This window comes from Giraffa tippelskirchi, chromosome 4, assembly GCF_054371585.1.
Source record: "Giraffa tippelskirchi isolate mGirTip1 chromosome 4, T2T-mGirTip1v1.2.pri, whole genome shotgun sequence".
Classification (NCBI taxonomy): Eukaryota; Metazoa; Chordata; class Mammalia; order Artiodactyla; family Giraffidae; genus Giraffa; species Giraffa tippelskirchi.
The window spans coordinates 158122613-158139812 of NC_137278.1; the positions used below are offsets into that span (position 1 = coordinate 158122613).

At 42.4% G+C, this 17200-nt stretch overlaps 1 protein-coding gene across 2 annotated transcripts in view; it reads left to right on the forward strand.

Moving 5' to 3' along the window:
• Positions 1–17200, forward strand: part of ELK3 (ETS transcription factor ELK3) — a 204576-nt gene that overhangs the window by 51506 nt on the left and 135870 nt on the right. The window lies entirely within an intron of this gene.

The window sequence follows — 17200 nt, forward strand, 5'->3', positions numbered from 1 at the left end:
TATAAATGTGTCTGATGGATGCCCCCATTGACTGAGAACCTGGGAAATTTATGAAGTTTAATTAGAGGTATACTTTGTGTCAAGTGAAAGTGAAAGCATTAATCACTCAGTCTTGTCCGATTCTTTCTGACCCCATGGACTGTAGCCTGCCAGACTCCTCTGTTCATGGGATTTCCCAGGCAAGAATACTGGAATGGGTTTTCATTCCCTTTTCCAGGGGATCTGCCTGACCCAAGGATCGAACCTGGGTCTCCTGCATTGCAGGCAGATTGTTTACCTGCTGAGCCACCAGGGAGTTCCTGTGTCAAAGTCACAGTCAGATAAAAACAAAGTACTAAACCTCATATCTTAGCCCCTAAAAATATTGATAACAGTAAACTGGATGAATGGATACCTGTTAGCTGCTCCTCAGTCAAATTCCCAGAGTACAGACCTCTATACACACTGACCCTAAATATCATGTGTCTATTTCTGCCAGGGTTTCTTACTCGCAAGTATTATATTTTTTACTTTAGAAATTTTCTACAGTTAAAAACTGCATTGCTCTTCTTTTGTTTTAATAATAATGGGTAATTCATACTGAACATCACACGTGCCAGGTATTGTCTTAAGAAGGTTATTAAATCATTTACTTCTCACAGAAATTCAGTTAGGTAGCCACTATTACTTTCCTCCCTTTACACATACAATTACTGAGGTACAGTTTACCTGCCTCTATTAGGTTTAAACTCGGGTAGTTTGGTTTCAAAACCAACACGCTTAACTACTATGTTAGTCTACCTGGCCAAGGTAGAATTTTAATAACACCAGCAAAGCGTAAAAGTAGAAAAAAAAAGTTTAAGTATCTAACACTCAGATATAAAAAAAAGTTAAGTATCTAACACTCAGATATAACTACTGTTAACATCTGATGTATATTAATGACTATAAATTAGGCAGGTGGTGAGGTAGAAGGGAAGCATATATCAGAATTATATGGGGAGTTTTTTTAAAAACACGTATGCTTAAAGTTGTCTCCCCAAGGAGGAAGGGCAAGCATGAGGATTTGGTGGAAAAAATTAGGTGTTACTAAAATAAGCAGCCTCCCCTTTTCCCTTCCATATTCCAAATACCATCCTCCATCCTAATTGAAAGACACTGGTGTTTCTTTCCAATCTTTTTTCTTTGCACAGCTACATTTGTATACACAAAAATACACACTTATAAAGGACAAGTCAAAAACAAATGGTTGTAAAAAAAAAAAAAATACCAGGGCAAGCAAGAGATGCTGGCTCATAGTAAGATAACATTCCTAATTGGCCTGGATTCTTACTGTACCTCCAGGGCACATCAGTGAGACAGAGTTTCCAGGTTGGAACCCGGTAGGCTTTTCGGTATTAATCGCTCTTCCTGTGAATTTGTTGTTTTGTGATTTGGCAGGTGGAAGCAGCCAAGTTATTTTTCTGCCCAGGTTCTCCCAGGGGCCTAGTACCCTGGGCTGATTTGTGCTTCACCATTTTCCAGACACAGCTCCGTGCCAGGGCCCTGGATGGCTGCCTGGGCGCAGAGCATTCCCTGTGCAGGCGAGCCCAAGAGCCTGGGGAGAAGAGGCAGGGCAAAGCCAGCAGAATGCCTGGTGTGTTTAGGAAGTAGTGAGAACCTGAGCCCCTAGGGACAGCCGGAATGCAGTGCTTCCTGTCTTAGCTCCGTGACAGCCCACCGTCACCCCTGTGACCCTACACCCTGGTATCAATTTACTCTCCCGTCCCCTTAGTGGACTGGGTGTTCCTTATAGGCAGGAGGCAGGTCTGGTTATTTTGTCTTTCTTCCTCTTTGTATCCTGACTGCCTGGAATGGCACCTGGAACAGAGTAGGAGCAGCAGCTCCTTGTGGAGTAAATTATAGGCATGACCACAGCCAACATCTGGGGCTGCTCTGTTCCTCAAAGGCAGCTTAACAAGACAGTTTCCCATCCAATCTTCACAACAACTCCATAAGAGAGAGTCTAGAGCCTATTAACTAGGCAGAGAGAATTTGAGTAACCTGCCCAAGGTCACACAGATACGTGGCTGGCTGCAGTGAAACCCAGGAAACTGAGCTCCAGAGTCCATATTCTCTCTCTTTTTTAAAATTTATTTATTTGGCTGTGCCAGGTCTTATTTACCACACGTGGGATTTTTAGCTGTGGCACGTTGGATCTAGTTCCCTGACCAGGGATTGAACCCAGACCCGTTGCACTGGGAGCATGGAGTCTTAGCCAATGGACCACCAGGGAAGTCCCCTGAGTTCAGGTTCTTAATCCCTACCCTGTGCTGCTTCTCCCATGCTTCCCCTCCTTCAGTTCATTGGCCAACTGTGAACTGTGCAGGTATGCTCAGTCGTGTCTGACTCTTTGTGACCCCATGGACTGTAGCCTGCCAGTTTCCTCTGTCCATGGGATTTTCCAGGCAAGAATACTAGAGTGGGTTGCCATTTCCTTCTCCAGGGGAATCTTCCTGACCCAGGGATTGAACCCACATCTTCTGTGTCTCCTATATTGGTAGGTGGATTCTTTACCACTGAGCCACCTGGGAAGCCCAGAGTGATCACCTAAAGTTTCACTAGCCCATCACTCTCCCAACCAAGAACCTTCAAGGCCAGCCTCCACAGGGTGGGGTACAGGCTATCTCCTGTTGTCCCTAGTCACCTCACCATATCAGAGGCAGTAGGAATTTGATCCCAGTTCTATTTACTTGCCATGTAACCTTGGACATGTCACTTGACCTCTCCCCATCTCATGCTCCTCAACACACAGGAGGGCAGTTACAGTACCAACTTCATGCTGTGCTCATGAGGGCTTAATAATCATCTGCTGTGGGAACTGCTTGAGCCCTGGGTTTGCAAACTTTTTCTGCAAAGGGCCAGATGGTAAATGTTTTCAGGTTTGTGGCCATACGGTCTCTGTCACAACTACTCAACTCTGCCACTATTGTGCAAAAGCAGCCAGACAATAGGAAAAAGAGTGTGGCTGGGTGCCAGTCAAACTTTATTTATGGCCTCTGAAATTTGAATTTCAAATAATTTTTTTGTGTGTCGTGAAATATCCCTCTTGAATCCCCCACCCCCTACAACCATTTTAAAAAAATGTAAAAACCTTTCTTAGCTCAGGGAGAGGATAAAAACAGGTGTTGGTCTAGATGTGGTTGCTAACTCCTTCTTTGGAACACTGGTACAGAGGACGTGCTTAATAAGTCCAAGAGAAACACTGTGAAATAGGAGCACAAAGGAGGAGTTTGTTAAATGCTGAGGCCTTTGACTTGGGGGGAGGTGTGGATGGAAGAGACAGGCCAAATGACAGAGACTGAATCAAGGAATTGACATCTGCTAAGCGCCCAGTCTGGCCAGGTACCACTTTCTACGTATCTTCCCATTCTATCTTCATGCTGACACTAACCTTCCATCCTATTTACAGAGGAGATGAGTGAGGCTCAGAGAGGTTAAGTAACATGCCCAGAGTTGCACCGCTTTTAAATATTAGAATTAGGATCTGAACCTAGTTTTTACAGGATACCATAGACTCTGCTTTTTCTTCTATACCATGTACTGCACACACACTGAGAACCTGCCACGTGTAAGGTGCTGTGCCAGGTCTGGGAACACAGGGTATAAAAGATGTCACTTTGACCAGATGGAACATATGGTATAGTAGGAAACCAGAGATCCAGATAAGTTATAACTCAGGGTGAAAACACCGATGAGGAGAACACATGGGAACTAAGATTCTAAACCACATTAAGGAAATCAGAGTGGGCTTCCTGAAGGAAGTGATGTCAAAACTGAGACTGCAGGTCAACAAGGAAAGACCCAGGGAACAATAACACTGAGCTCCAGTTTCTTGTCTGCTCAACCTGATTGTCAGTGGGTACTCCCTACCCCTGAGAAACCTGGTTCCAAGATTCATGGCCTTTGAGGTTCATGGCCTTGGATGGTCCCTTCCCAAGATGGGCCCTGAGTCTTCTGTCCTCAGGTGTTCTCTGCCTCTACCTCTCTCATCCTGAAATGCTATCATGATTTTGCCCCCCAGCTCTCCAGAGATAAGACTCAGCCCCTTCTCTATTTTCCTCATTATTTACTTCAGTTATTGTATGAATTGGTGAACCTGACTTAAGATTTTGGTGGAGGGAGGCGGGCATCGTGGGGAGGTTCACTTTTGGAGCACAGGGTTTCCGCCCTCTCCTGGCCCCCTACTTCCTCCCTGGAGCTGCAAGCAAAATCCTCTCTTTGTCTTGCTGGGAACGGCCCGCCCACCTCTGGCCCCAAGGATCTCAGTTTTTACTTCTAGCAAAGTATTTTCTCAACAAACACAGCTCTACCTTCCTAAGAGGAATTCTGATGAATAAAACGCTCTTCTCTTTACACGTACATTGTCTTATCTGATCCTCCTAGCAAACCTCCAACATAGCCATCATTGTCCCCATTTTACAGACGGGGAAAGTGAGTAGCCAGGTGATGGCACTGAGAGTAAAGAGTAGGACTGTCTGAATCCAAAATCTCCATTCTCAGCTACTCTATCCTGCTTTTCAGTACCACTCTGATTGGATCTGGGGAAGAGAGGGGTTGGGAGGGAGGACAAGGAAGATGATTAGAAACTGGGTCCATAGAAAAATATGGATTTCACCAGTGATGCTAGTTTGCAGTGACTTACATCTCCACAACCTTAGGGCAAATGTTTCTCAAAATCTTGTATTTTTTTTCCTTTTGGAGAGGGAGAATCGGGCCTGATTGGCTAAAGTCACCAACACCCTCAAACAGACAAGGCTCCTTTATAAGAGGATTAGAATTGCCCTAACAGGTCAGGGTTATAGTGCTCAGTTTGGGGAAACAGCTGTGACCTGGCTGTGGACACCCCAAAATGCTCAGGCCTGGGGCTCATTCCACCGGCTGGGCCTGAGGACCCTTCTGAAAGTAGTGCCGTTTTTTCCTTATCAGTGAGCAGGTGCTGGGGAGACAGGGAGAAGAGGAAACAGGAAACGAGAGAGAAAAGGAAGTGGAGGGGGGACAGTTCTGTATGAATACAAGCCATGTTAGGTTTACAGTGAATCCTGATGCTGAAGCCAGAAACGGTAGACCCATTCACACAGGTGGAGGTTTGGGGCCAGCTCTTCTGAGAGCTTGGTTCCAAGTCTGGAAAATGAAGTTATTATGAAGCCAGTGTCTCAACCCAGGAATCAAGTGCTCATTTCCAGCAAACAGAAGACTTTGGGGACAGAGTCATTAGCAGCACCCGGGTGCTAGAAGCTTTGAACCTCACCCACGTGTGGGTATGTGAGAGCCGTGTGCCCAGAGGAAAGCCTGACGTGCAGCAGAGAACAGGGAGCCCCGCCTTCAGGAAGTCTTGAGAGAGGAGCAGCAAAAATGTGCTTCCTCTTCCCTCCTCTCTCCAGCCCCGAAGGTCACTGTGGGCTGACAAGCCCTCCCCCCACACCCTGTGACTTGAACCCGGCTCCCCTCGCCCTACCCCTGCCCTCACTGTCCCCCTCTGCTGCATCAGGCCCCTCTTTATACTTGTCTCTGTCCTGGCTGGGCTGTCCAGTCTTTGCACCTTTGCTCTGAAAGACAGTGGGAACCAAAGACCTCTGTCACCATGGCACATGCGCACTGGCCCCAGTAGATCTGCATCTTTTCATGGTGGGTGGCAGTGGGTGGTACCCTGGGTGGCCCAGGAAGTAGGAAATCCTCTTCAGCATCCAGGGCAAATATGCTCAGAACAGCGTCCTGTCTGTGGTAACTGCAGGGGAGCTGTTAGCTGTCATCCTTGCCCCTAGCCCAGCTCTGAGGTGTGTGAGAGTGAGTGGGTAAATGAATGAGGTGGGGATGGAGGGGACCTTGAAGGTTAAACACTTGAGAGGCTGCTTGGGGCAAGTGCCTGTACAAAGGCCCAGCAGTAGGAGTTAGCAAGGTGTCTTGATAGAAATGTGAGTGGACCAGAGGAAGAGAGTGGAGCGGTCACAGTAGTGGAATCAGGTTACAAACCCTCAGATTGCTTAGGGCTCTTGATTGCCAGCCTAGGCTATTTGAATTTTATCCTGTGGGCAATGGGGAGTTGGCTGATTTGACATGATTTTGCTGTCGCAGATTTAGACTTGGTACTTACTTGAACTCTCACAAAGTTCAAAAGTACAAGGTTCAATTTGGTACTAACTTGAGCTCTTGCTTTGTATTTGAGTTCTATGTTTTTTCCTTCCTGCTTTCTCCCTCCCTCTCTTCTTCTCTCCCTCCCTCCTTCCTTCCCTCTCTCTTCCCCTTCCTCTCTCCCTGCCCATCTCCCCTCTCTCTCTCTCTCACTTTCTCTCCTTGCATTTCCCCAATTCAAAAATTTTATGCATTATATCTTTTGTGTAGTTGGTAACTATTACCATCTCCTGGGAATCTTCATGTCAATTGGTGAGAAGTTTGGAAATGTCGCATGTTCTTTTTTTTCTTTATTCAGCAGGATTAACCAGCTAGTTTTACATTCTGCACAGAAGGGAGAGCATCTCACTTCTCACCTCTGAGGTTGTCTGATCCTGTCTTGTTCCACCAGAGACTTAATTTATGCTATTAGGGTTATCATATGCAGCTCTTATTTGAGTTACGAGGGGGGTCTCACTCTCCCCGGTCCTAATAGACAAATGGTTTTCAACCAGGGACCATTTTGACCCTCAGGAGACATTTGACAATGTATAGAGACATTTTTGATTTTCACAGCCTGGGTGTGTGTGTTGGGGGGAGGGTGATATGCCACTAACATTTAGTGGGAGGGGGACAAAGATGTTTCTAAACATTCTACCATGCACAGGATAGCACACACAATTCATTGGATAACAGAGAATTATCCAGCCCAAATATCAATAGTGCTGAGATTGAGAGATCCTGGATTAGACTGGAACCTCTGACTGAGAAAGGAGAGTGAAATAAACTAAGGGTCTGTGTGGACAGGATCGGGATGGGGAATGATCTGAGGAAAAGATCTACCAGAAGCAACTGTGCTGAGAAGGACTTGGCATCAAAACAAAACCCAGAAGTTTAAAAATAATGCTTTTTATGAGCCAGTGCAATTTGCCTATTCTTAATTAGCTCTATGGAGATATTAAAATGCATTTATTGGTTCTGAAGGGCTCCCAGCAAGAGTAGCTACAGTTGTGTTGGGCGTTGCAATGTTGCCAGTAACAGCTTTTGAAGCCCCTCATAGCTTTGACTTTAAGGAAATACAGGTAATAGTCTTAGAAGGGAGCAGGCACTAGACATCTGTTCTGATGGGAGAAATAAAGCATCAAAAGTATTTTTCTAGCCCAAGTGGTAAGACACTGACCCTGATCCTCTTAGAAAGAAAGTAGTTATTAACTGCATGTGAAGGATTCAGGACTCTGATCCTGGTGGTTCCCTGAATCAGTAATCTTGCTCACAGATCTGATGTCCAGGATCTCCGTACAGTAAGCCCTGTGTGCCTGGCTCTGTCCTCAGCCTGGTCCCTCTCCCCTGTCCGCACTCATTGCCATGTGCTCTCATCCATTCCCGAGGCTTTCATCCTCTCCGGGGTCCTTCACACTAAAGAGTGATCCCACTGTATCTCCCCAGTCCTCTGACTCTCCTGATTTCCCTGGAGGACCATTTCACATCTTCCTTCTGCTCAAATTTCCAACATCCCCTTCCCCATCACTCAGCACTGATGACCTGACTTCCTGTTTCCCTGAAGAGACAAGTAATCAGAAGTCACTCCCATGTATTTCATCACATGTACCAACCTCTGTCCTTTTGTCCTTCTTTTCTTCCATTTCTATGGTCCAACTTTAGATTCTGCCCCATCTGCCACCAGACAGACCTCGCTGCTTCTTTCTCCTGGATTCATGCTGCCCCCATGCCCTCAACTGGATTGTTACTATCAAACGTACTTACAATATATTCTATATTTTACAAATATCTTCCTTGACCTTGCACCTCCCTTCAGCCGTGGCCCCAGCCTCCAGTTACCATAACAGCAAAAGAGAACTGCCTCCTTATCCCTTCCTCCTCCTTCTCTGTCCTGAACACTTTATTTTTTACATTCTCACTCATTGAATCACCAGCAAATCCTACTCTTGTCAAGGTCACTGTGACCTCTACCTGGCCGAATTCAATGGTTAATTTTCAGTCCTTATTGAGACATTCATCAGCATCCATCCCAAGGCTCACTCTCCCTCTTGACTCTCCCGTGATAGCCCAGGAGAGCATGGTGGTCTCCTTAGCAGTGAAATGTCTTCAACCTGGGGAACGCTTGGAGATGATGAAGTCAATCACATCCACAGCAGGAAGTTTTTTTATGTGAAGCTCGGAAATAATCTTGCATTTGGTATTTTAAGTGTGTGTAATGTTTAAACAAATTTGGTATATTGGAGAACCATTTGCTACATGAAAAGACTTTTGTAAAGAGTAATCAATTAAGTCAGTTTGTAATCAATTATGGAACATGTGAAAGAATTTTGAACCTGTTATACTACATTTATAAGTGTAATTTTATTAGTTTAAAAAGAATGACTGAAGTAGTCAGGATTCTTTTTCTTTTTTTTTAGTCGATTAATTCAGAGTTAGCTAATTAACACAGGGTAAGAGTCAAAACCTGGATTCTAAAGCCAAACTGCATGGTTTACAAAGTAATTCAGGTATTGTTAGCTACATGAGCTTTTGAAAATTACTCTCTGCACCTCAGTTTCCCTACATTTGAAATAGAGGTGATAATACTTTAAGATATCTGGTTGAATTGTTGTGAGAATTAAATGAGTTAACAATGTAAATTGTTCAGAAAGGTTTCTGAGCCTAGTCAGGGCTGTCAGTGTTAGCTGTCTTTGAAAAGAAAATCACATATATTAAATTAATAGATGCAGTTAAACACCTTTAAAGTTGTTTAATTAACTAAGTCTAAGTGGAACCAACTCATTAATAAAGTCTCCCATAAAGTAAGTTAAGATTTTGCCTGATAAATAGCACAATAAGCTTTGTAAAAGGGAGTTTAAAAGCTTAAAGGAAGGTGGTGATGGTTTAGTCACTTAGTCGTGTCCGACTCTTGCGACCACATGGGTTATAGCCTGCCAGGCTCCTCTGTCCATGGGATTCTCCTGGAATGGGTTGCCATTTCCTTCTCCAGGGGATCTTCCCAACCCAGGAATCAAACCCAAGTCTCCTGAACTGCAGGCAGATTCTTTACCAACTGAGCTACAAGGGAAGCCCCACTTAAAGGAAGGAGTTGAATTCTAATTTGTTACTCCAATAAGTCAAATATGGCTTACTGAGAAAATAAACTGTGGTCCCAAAACAGTCTTTTTCTGTACAACAGAGTTGTCCTCTGGGATGAGCTAACTTTGTAAATTCACAAAGGCAAAACTAATCTCCAAGGAGCCTTGGCATCTTCTAGTTGCCTCTGGATTTCCGAGGGGCCTGTGGTATGAGAAGGAGGCTCATTCAGTGGGCTAGCCCTGAGCCCAGCCCCCTCCCACCCCCCACCCCCCCAAGCCTTAGCAACTCCACTTAGATCAGTGCACTAGGAGGGGTTTCTGCCTCAGATTTCAGGGTGTGAGAGTTTGGACTCCAATGAAGTTCTAAAATACCTTTGTTTTATTTGGATCATGACCTCATCTTCTTTAAGCTTAAAGTTTTAGAGGCTCCTGAGAAGCATTATCCCAAAGGTAATACGTCTTTTAACCAAAGCCACGATATTGAACTCCATACATCACAGCAAGAGGAAAGTCAGTGTGTGAATTCCAACAATGAGGCTCTGTTGTAGACTCAAGGGCTGGAGCTGGACAGGGCTCTCTCTTACCACACAGTGGTTGTTGCAAACCAAGAAGCTGCTCACTTCTTGCAGTGGCGAGAATCTGGCATCAAATGAAATCGCACAGTCACTGAGCAGCACTTGCCAGTGTCTGGTGCATAGAAAGAGTGCCTCGACTATGTAATTTGCTTTGAGGCTGAATTCTCATCAATTCCTAAATTTTTCATTTTTTAAGAAGAGGGATCTGCAAACTTCGAGGGTAAAAGGACAGAGAATAAACATTTTAGACTTTGCAAGTCTAATGACCTCTGTCACTGCTGCTCAGCTCTGCCAAGCTCAGCTCTGTCACAAAAGTTGCCACATTTAATAAATGGGCATGACCCTGTTCCAATAAAACTTTATTTAAAAAAAAACAGGTGGTGGGTCAGATTTGGCCTGTTTTAGAGCAGTGCTTCTCAAACTCTTTCCACTATGACTGTTGAGTTTTTGTTCAATAGTTTCATTCAATAGATTATTGTTCCTTGCCTCCTTGATCCTGGACTCTGTCGTGTGACTGACTTCAGTCAATAGGAGTGTGCCTTCCACTGTACGTTGCCTTTCACCCAGGGAATGTTAGGACGTGAGGCAAGTGGAGGATTGAATTGTGCTTATGGGATGAGGCTTGCTCTTTTGTGCTTTTAACATTATGATGATAAGAACTACTCCCAGGCAACTGCTGCCCCTTTAACCTGGACCCCAGTGACCATGGTGGGAAGGATCTGGGTCCAGCAGTGAGGGGTCAAACTTGGTAGGACCTGCAGTTTGAAGCAAAGCTGCCCAGGTGAGCCCAGCCTAGATTAGCCAATCCTCAGGTGACCCACAAGTGAGTGAGCATGTACTATGTATATAAGCTCATGTAATACTTACACTAACTCTATGAAGTGTGGAGGTATTATTATTCAGGTAAGGAGACTGAGGCATGGACAAGTTCAGTAATTTGCCCAAGCCTGCAGAGCTAGTACATGGTCACACGGTAGAGGTTCGCAGTTGACAGGCCTGGCTCCAGAGTTCATGGTTAACTATACTTAGATATTGTCCATTCCGATATAATCCATTACATTTTTTAAAAATTACATTTTTAAAAAACTGATGGTTGTAGCCCACTACATGGACTTCATGACCTATGATTTTTAACCTCCTCCAAGGAATTATTCTGTGACAAGAACCAAAAGCCAAATTCTCACTCAAGAATCTTAAAAACAAAATTTCCATAGCTGGATTGTGTTCCTAGAGCCTGTCATTGCTGTGTTCCTTGCCGACCCCCAAGAAAAGTGCTTTGAACATGCTCGTTTGTGCCTTAGTGTTGAGGAGTTCAGCAGATAGAATAACTTGGGCCAGACATCCTCTCCCCCTCACTCACCCACTTCCCTCCAACTCCCAGGTGCTGCAGAATCAACAGGAATTGGCAACTTCCTGACGAGAAAGAATGTCACCAGCATTTCAGGGAAAGCAAATGGCTGCCTCCTAGTGCTCTCCGGGGCTCTTGGAGCTTTGGGCTCATGAAGAAGAGCTTGAGTCTAAACAGGAAGGTAAAGGGTGATTCAAGGACAGGAGTTTCTAAGGGGTCCAGACCACCCACTGGGTCAGGGCAGGGCAAACCTCTGACAATTTTAGGATTTGATTGAAATGGAGGGTAGAATTGTAGCATTATAGATATGAGATGGAAATGAAAGCAGTTGTACCCTTAGCTCCGTTGTGGAGAGAATATATAAGACCAACCTTGGGTGATAGCACGGCTGCTTGATTTTTTTTTTTTTAAACAATAGGAAAAAAAAGCCACTTTATTGAGAAATAACAGACATACCTCACTGAATAAGTTGAAGGTATACAGCCTGATGGTTTGAGTTACATATATTGTAAAATGACCACCATAATAAATTTAGTTATCATCTATCATGTCACTTAAATACAATAAAAAAGTTTTCCTTAGGATGAGAACTTTGGGGATCTGCTCTCTTAACTATCCTATGTATTACACAGCAGTGTAAACTATTGTCATCATGTTGTACATTTCATCCCTAATACTTATTTATTTTATAACTGGAAGTTGACAATTTTTGGCTGCCTTCATTCAATTTTCCCTTCCTGGACCCCACGCCTCGGATAACCACAAGTCTGACCTCTTTTTTTCTATGAATTTGATGGAGTTTTGTTTGTTTGTTTGTATTAGATTCCACGTGTAAGTGAGAACATACAATATTTGTGTTTCTCTGCTTGACTTATCACTTAGCGACATGCCTTCAAGGTCCATCCATGAGAAAAATATTTGTATAATATATAATTAACAAGTTTCACATGAAAAGGAAATAGAAATACAAGGTTCAGATATTTAGGAGCCTCAAGTCAAAACTAAGATTAGAGTATTGATTTAGGGGGAGAAGAAAGCTAAATGAAGGCAACTGGAAGTATATAGAAAAGGTGATTTATAGAATGACCTTTAAAAATTTCTGATATTATTTGAATATTTTTAAGTAAGAGTAACAAATGACACTCTGCCTGGCTGCATCTTACTTCACAGGAGTGGTTTTCAGAGAGTCTTTAAGGCAGTAAATTAAAATCTTGCTATTGTCAAGGAACTGACAAAAACTTCCATGCTGTATGTGATTCTTTTTCTGTTTTTTTTTTTTCTTGTCAAAAGAAAAACCCAGAAAGATATGTCAGGTTTGTGTAAATGAGGTATTCAGAAAGAGTGACCAGTTTTGTTTTATGATCTTATGAAGGAAAATGTGTGTGTGTGTGTGTGTGTGTATGTACCTATATATCTTGAACTAACAATGGGACTTCCTTTATATTGCAAATTATATCATTTTTTTTCTTAAAAAGATTTTTAAATACAAAATAGCACATATTAATTTTTGGTGTTAACCATACCTAGAGTCTGTAATTAACAGTGCTGAATTTCAAGGTCTCATGCTGTCCTATATTCTTAGCTGCCTTTTCATTCTCCCTCACAGCAACCTCTGGGCTGTGTTTCAATTTTACACCAGTTATATAAACTACACTAGAGGAAGGGCTGGTCTGCTTGTGGAGAGCCTTCAGTTCCAACCTACAGTCAACTACTGACCAAATTTTGCTTCCTTGTTGTTCCTTGGACAATGTTTGTAGCAGGATCTAACTTTATAAATTAAAAATTGTAGCTGCTTTTAAAAAAATCCCATAAGACTCAAAAGAGAACAAGTAATAATTGCCAATCAACCAATCATCAACCCATTTTTACCAAATAATCATAAGTCTTCCTGGAGAAGGCAATGGCACCCCACTCTAGTACTCTTGCCTGGAAAATCCCATGGAGGAGGAGCCTGGTAGGCTGCAGTCCATGAGGTCGTGAAGAGTCGGACACAACTGAGCAACTTCACTTTTACTTTTCACTTTCATGCATTGGAGAAGGAAATGGCAACCCACTCCAGTGTTCTTGCCTAGAGAATCCCAGGGACGGGGGAGCCTGGTGGGCTGCCATCTATGAGGTCGCACAGAGTCGGACACGACTGAAGCGACTTAGCAGCAGCAGCAGCAGCATAAGTCTTCCATGAACTGTGGAAGATTTATATCTGGGGTATCCACAGTGGAGATTCCTATATGGGATTTAGGAAACATGAGATACCCATCTTCTTTTCTAGTTTTAGAAATTTTTATTTTGAAATCATTTTAGACATATAAAAGTTGCAAAAATACACTGAACTCCTCTATGTTCTTCATTCAAAAACTCTGATTATTAACAATTACCTGATTGTTTTTTGTCATTCTATCATTGTGTGTGTGTATTATTTTTAATACACTATGTTTATTACACTCCGAGCCATTGGAGTGTAAGTTCAGACATGATGCCCCCTCACTCCTATACTTCAATGTGTGTTTCCCGAGAATGTGGGAAATCCTCTCACAGTGTGACTACAGTTCAATTTTCACATTAGGAAATTAAGATTGACACAATATTAGCTTTTAATTTACAGTCCTTATTTGAATTTCACTAAGTGTTTCAATAATTCCCTTTGTAGCAAAAACAATTTCTATTGCTGGCCCAGGATCCAGTCAAGGGCCACAGTTTGCATTCTTATCTCCTCTGTAAGAGTTCTTCAGAATCTGTTTCATGACCTTGACTCTTATTAGAAATACTGACTGGTTACTTTGTAAAATGTTCCTCAGTTTTGGTTCCTCTGAGCTTTCCTCCTGAAAAGGTAGTTTTGGCAGGAATACCACAGAACTGATACTGTTTCTTTTCAGTATCATGAGATACATCATGTCAGTTTGTTCTATTCCTGGTGATATTAACTTTGATCATTAAGATGGTGTCTGCCAGCTTTCTCTACTGAAAAATAACTGATTTTCTCTTTGTAATTAATAAGTAATTTGTGATAGGTACTTCCTCATCAAATTTCTACTAATTTTAGAATCCAGTTGATGATGCTTTCTGAATCAAGCATGACATTGACCAAAGGATGACTCCCCCACCCACCGCAGGTTTATTGAGGTTTGATTGACAACCAGAAGTTGTATACATTGTATAAAGTTGTACATATTGTATAAAGTGTACAACTTGCCATTTTGATACACATATACGTTGTGAAATGATTACCACAGTTAGGCTAATTAACATCGGTCACCTCACATAGTTACCTTTCTTTTCTTGAGTGTGTGGTAAGAGCATTTGAGATCTACTCTCTCAGCACATTTCAAGTATGTAATACATTATTATGAACTATAATCACCATGCTGTACATTAGGTCTCCACAAATTATTCACACATCTTTAACTGAAAATTATACCTTTTGATCAACATCTTTCCTTCCCATTCCCACCCTGCTGCCCAGCCCCTGGTAACCATCATTCTATTCTCTGTTCTGTGAGTGCAACATTTTTTATTTTTTGTAATTCCTTAGCTAAGTGACAGAGAAGACAATGGCACCCCACTCCAGTACTCTTGCCTGTAAAACCCCATGGATGGAGGAGCCTTGTAGGCTGCAGTCCATGGGGTCACTACGAGTCGGACACAACTGAGCAACTTCACTTTCACTTTTCACTTTCATACATTGGAGAAGGAAATGGCAACCCACTCCAGTGTTCTTGCCTGGAGAATCCCAGGGATGGGGGAGCCTGATGGGCTGCCGTCTATGGGGTCGCACAGAGTTGGACACGACTGAAGTTACTTAGCAGCAGCAGCAGCAGCTAAGTGAGATCATGCAGTATTTGCCTTTCTGTGACTGACATATTTCACCTAGAATAATGTCCTCCAGTGTCATTCATGCTGTCCAAAATAACAGGTTTTCCTTCTTTTTCAAGGCTGAATAATATTCCATTCATATTTTGTATATTAACCCTTTACTGAGTATGTGGTGTGCAAATATTTTCTCCCATTCCATAGATTGCCTTTTTGTTTTGCTGACTGATTCCTTTCCTGTGCAGAAAATTTGTAGTTTGATTTAGTTCCACTTGTTTATTTGGGCTTATGTTGCCTATGCTTTTGGTGTCAATCTGAAAAATTATTGCCTAGACTAATGTGTAGGAATAGCTCTTCAATTCTGATGCTCACCTGGACTGCCCTGGAACTTACCCACTCATTTCTCACTCTCATCCACAGGTCCTCTTCTCAATCACACATCCTCACCCCCACTCCCAAACACATACAACAGTTACATGAATCCTTTGTTTCTAAATTATTCTATTATCTACTCCTGAACTACCTTGATTTGAAAATCTATCCACTTAAAGGATTTAAAGAACTCTATTTAAAAAATGAGATATGTTCAGGCAATGTTAAGTACTAAGAATGAAATGAAGTAAGGATGGAAGTGTTGAATGGGGGTGGGACTGCTTTAGTCACTGCGTTCAGGATTAGCATTTTAAGATGAGACCTGCAGCATGAGAAGGAGCCAGCCAGTGAAAATCAGGGAAAGAAGGTTCAACACCAAAGACACTAATGGCTCAAAGGCCTTGAGACAAGAATATGATTGTCTGAGGAAGCAGAAAGAATGTGGCTAAGGATAGTAAGACAATTTAGTGGACAAAGAAACACCGTCTTTTCAACGCATGGAACTAGGGAACTGGATAGCCACATGTAAAAGAATGAAACTGGACCCGACTTATACTATATTTAAAAACGAGCTCAAGTCACAGTCCTGAGTGTAAGAGCCAAAACTATAAAACTCTTCAAGGAAAATATAGGAGTTTATCTCGATGACATTAAATTACGCAAAGCCTCTTTAGATATGACACCAAAAACATAAGCAGTGAAAGAAAAAATAGATAAATTGCAGTTCATAAAATGTTTTAAAGTTCTGTACTTCAATGGACAAAAAGTGGAAAAAACTGAAATGCCTATCAGTTGATGAATGGATAAAGAAAATGTCGATATCCAAAATATTGTAATATTATGTTAATAGAATACTATTCATCTGTAAAAAGGAACAAAATGTTGATATAATCTACAACATAAATGAGCCTTGAAAACATCGTGCTTAGTGAGTGAAGTCACATATAATGACCAGATACTGTAGGATTTCATTTATGTGAAAAGTCCAGAATATGCAAATCTACAAAGATAGAAACTAGATTAGTGGTTGCTTAGCGCTGCAGGCGAGCTTCCCTGGTAGCTCAGCTGGTAAAGAATCCACCTGCAATGCGGGAGATCTGGGTTTGATCCCTGGGTTGGGACAATCCCTTGGAGGAGGGCATGGCAACCCACTCCAGTATTCTTGTTTAGAGAATTCCCATGGACAGAGGAGCCTGGTGGGGTACAGTTCATGGGGCTGCAAAGAATTGGACACGACTGAACAAATAAGCACAGCACAGCATGGGGCTGCAGGGCAAATAGGGAGTGACTACAATGGGTCCACTTTCTTTACAGAGTGATGAAAATGTTCTAAATTCATTCTGGTGCTGGTTGTATAACTGTAAATATACTAAAAACTATTGAGTTGCATATTTAACTTAGGTGAATTGTATGTATGTGAATGATATCTCAGTAAAGCTGCTATATAGAAAGAGAAAGAGAGAGGAGGGAGTAAGGGAAAGAAGATCCAATGAGGCAGACAGAGGGCTATGGCGCTATATGAACATTCACTGCTAATTTTTAAGCGTCTTTTAGAAATCAGTGTACAAAAATATATTGATACAATAGTTCAGATAGTACCTGAAGCATGTGCATAAACAAAGAGTAGGACAAACTTCTAAGGGCCTCGAAGTTAGAAGCAAACATCGTGGATCAGATGTCTTGAATGAGACCAAGGGCAAAACATACAAGAAGATCAAGAGCAGTGTAGAACCGTTTGCTAGACATGTTTCCTTAGCATTATCACTGGCCATTAGTGAAGAGGAACTAATAATAGAGGTGAATATTTATTCAGTGTTTAGTATGCACCAGGCAACATTCTAAGTACTTTTCCAGTATGAGCTCACATAATCTTCACAACATGCTAAAGAGAT